This window comes from Belonocnema kinseyi, chromosome 6, assembly GCF_010883055.1.
Source record: "Belonocnema kinseyi isolate 2016_QV_RU_SX_M_011 chromosome 6, B_treatae_v1, whole genome shotgun sequence".
In the NCBI taxonomy this organism is placed as follows: Eukaryota; Metazoa; Arthropoda; class Insecta; order Hymenoptera; family Cynipidae; genus Belonocnema; species Belonocnema kinseyi.
This window is the reverse complement of record NC_046662.1, coordinates 74,915,195-74,918,532: the sequence shown is the minus strand read 5'-3', so window position 1 is coordinate 74,918,532 and position 3,338 is coordinate 74,915,195.

Here is a 3,338-nt window from a genome sequence, read left to right as displayed (position 1 = left end):
CCACATCCCGGATACTCACACGGGAATGCGTGCTGTTCGGTCTCACCATCATCCTCTAAAGGTAAAGGTCGGCCAGCGGGTCGACCTTGGTTCATCCGAGGCCTGTTTATCTTATTGGGACCTTTAGTTTTTAAAGACGAATCGGGCTGGTAACCCGAGACGTCCGCTTCACCTTAACTCCGTAACCGTTCATAACGGAAAGCAGAACACCTAATCACTGATGTTATGTGTTAGGGGGAGTTCGGACTTTGACCGCTTTTCGCTCAGCTAAAGCGGGGTCGCTAAATCCCGTACGAGTAAACAGCCACGTGAGTCTAATTGTCTCCCGCCAACAGGCTACCCTATAGGGTGGCCGGAACACCCTTGGTGTTCCGCTTCTCAAATTAGGGCAGCATAAAAAATTTTCAAGTCGTTCGCGCCTAGGTTTGCAAATCCAGTGCGTGTTAGAAATTTTCTAAGTCTCTCGCGCCTAGGTTTGAAAATTTCAATATAGAAAAAGCAAGAAAACATTCCAAGTCGTTCGCGCTTAGGTCTAGACTAGGCACGACGATTAAGGATAATCCTCTGTATCCATCTCATATTGTTTCGAACGAAGAGGTAAAGCCAGAAAATCCTCTAAGTCTCTCGCGCCTAGGTTTGCAAAAGTGGACAAAATGGAACGAAACAAATTTTTCCTAAATCGCTCTCACCTAGGTTTGCAAAAGCGTCGGATATGCAAGCGGTCCTCCAGATCGGCTCGCACCTGAAGGCGTCAAGAGAGTCATAGTTACTCCCGCCGTTTACCCGCGCTTGCTTGAATTTCTTCATGTTGACATTCAGAGCACTGAGCAGCACTGTTTACTCTCTTAACATGATCGATGATTACAGCATTAAGAATGCTCGTCATAATGTGATGAAATAAACAGTATGGCATCTCGCGGCTTAAGCGAGGATTTATGTTCTCCATTTCCATATATACCCGTTCAGTGAGTAATGGAAAGGTAGAAAATTCCATATTCTGAGCATAAATATGTGTAGAAGGATGGGTTCCTTGCACGGGGCTCTCCTGCCATAACGGTTCATCAGTTAGGGTCTCGCTCCTAGCTTTGAAGGCTGTAGGCGTAACTTCAGCTTCATCCCTAATCTCCGTTGGAGGTCCTGCACGCGGATTTGATGCTGGGGTTTCCTATTCTTCCAGTTCGTAGACCTGGCACGTTGTTTATCCGTTGGAGGCGGCTTCTGTGGTCTAGGCTTCGGATTGGAATTGTTGGGATACTGGTATTCCTCGAAATCCCTACAATGTTCAATAGGAAGAGCATCATGTTTGTTCGTATTGAACAAAGTCATCATTTGGGAATTGCGTGTTTTAGGCTTAGTCCCTCTGGGTCAAGAATTTTCAAGAGAGCCGCGAAGCGTGTGGCATGCTCCTTTTGACCTTCGAGCGCGAGAGAGTGCTGTGAACCTGCACGAGCACCAGGCGGGATTGCGGAAAATTTTTCTAAATTGAGAGGGGGTAATGTGAGATCTACCACCTTGATCAAAAAGTTCCCAGAATCATCACCATGGCGCGTCCCCTGCTGTCCGATTCACATTTTTTCATTTCTATAGGTTGTCACACCTTTTAGCAATATTCCCTGCGAATTTCAGCTTTCTAGCTTGACATTTGTAAATGTAACACAATTTTGAGTGCATCTGTTTTTTCGCGAATTTCGATTTTTTCAATGCACCATGACAATGCACCGTCGCACAATGCCATCATTATCCGTGAGTTTCTCACAAAAACTCAACTAATACAATTCCGCAGCCATCAAATTCGCCAGATTTAGCTCCCTGTGACTTTTTTTTGTTCGATCGACTGAAAAAAACCACTACGCAGAACGCGTTTTAGCAGCCGATCGGAGATAATACAAAAATCGAAAACGGCACTGATGGGCATACCAAAAATTGAGTATCAAAAATGTTTTGAGAGCTGGATCAAGCGCCGGCATAAGTGCGTGGCAGTCGATGGGAATTACTTTGAAGGGGACCACATCAATATTCAAGAATAAACTTATATTTTTAATTTTAAAAATAAATTCCGGGAACTTTTTGATAAGGTAGTATGTCATCACTGGTAGAATTTATAGCAAAGCACTTTACAATATTATTAGTCTTCGTGACGAGAGACTCACCCATGAAGATGCTTGGGCCGGCATTTATTCGTTTTTAATAACGTTGACGCAGGTGCGTATCTTTTATAGGGATTTGAACATGAACTTTCTTTCGAGTGGACAGGTGTAATTTGAGAGACCACAGGGTTCAACGGATCCTATATCAAGTGTTATGTCGGCAAATGTAAGGGTAGCTTTGTGCGTTTGGAGGATACTTACGCCCAAAACTCCATTTTGTGTGATAGGAAAATTTTGGGTACGAATTATAATATGAAATCTGAAATTTAGCACTTACTACTTATCGAAGCGAAGGAGAAGTGCGCTACTCAACATTTACCAGTCGATTTACAAAGAAGTGCTCGGGTTGATGCTCGTTCCTTTCCTCCAGTTTCTTTGGCTAACAATTATCATACAACATAATCGATCGTCCTCGACTCTGGCATTCGCCCTAAGTCCCGAGTGAAAACCTACAATTTTAGGAGAGAAAAACCTGGGCAGAGTCGGGATCAGTCCCACGTTGAATCGTACTTCACGTACGATCGCCCCACGGTGGATAGCAAGTCCAGTCCGATCTCCAGCGGTGGATCGCACTTAACGCACGATCGTCCCACGTTGGATCGCAAGTCCAATCCGATCTTCAGCGGTGGATCGCACTTCACGCACGATCGTTGGTCCTATCCCTCGAAGAATTTGCCATAAAACCATAAGTTTTTGCGAATTTTACAGTGAAACGCAATTGGTATTTCACAGATGCATTGTCACTGTTTCCAAATTGCACAACACACACATTTGAACGCAAGTAAATTTTCATGTATAGATTTTCTTTTGCAATTTCACTGACACTTATGCCTTGGCCATAAGAGGTCCAAAGTTTTATAAAAGTTGCACAAAAATATTATTATTGAATAAATTCTTGATTTATTAAATATATTTAAATTTATTTCACGTACGCGATTCCGTGATTTTAATCAACCGTTTTTAAATATTCCCGGTAATCCAGATGCAGTAAATCCCACCGCTGCCACAACATTTTGTTACGGCCTAGTTAAGTAATTTTATAAAGGTGAGGTTACTGCTGCTGCCGTGTAACACGCCCTTTCTCAAGGAGCGCCAAAGTTTAAATTTTCAAACTCCTCGATGAACACTGCTTCAACCCTCGTTGACCATTATTCACTCGTTCCGCTACTTAAAGAGGTTAGAACCTCAACC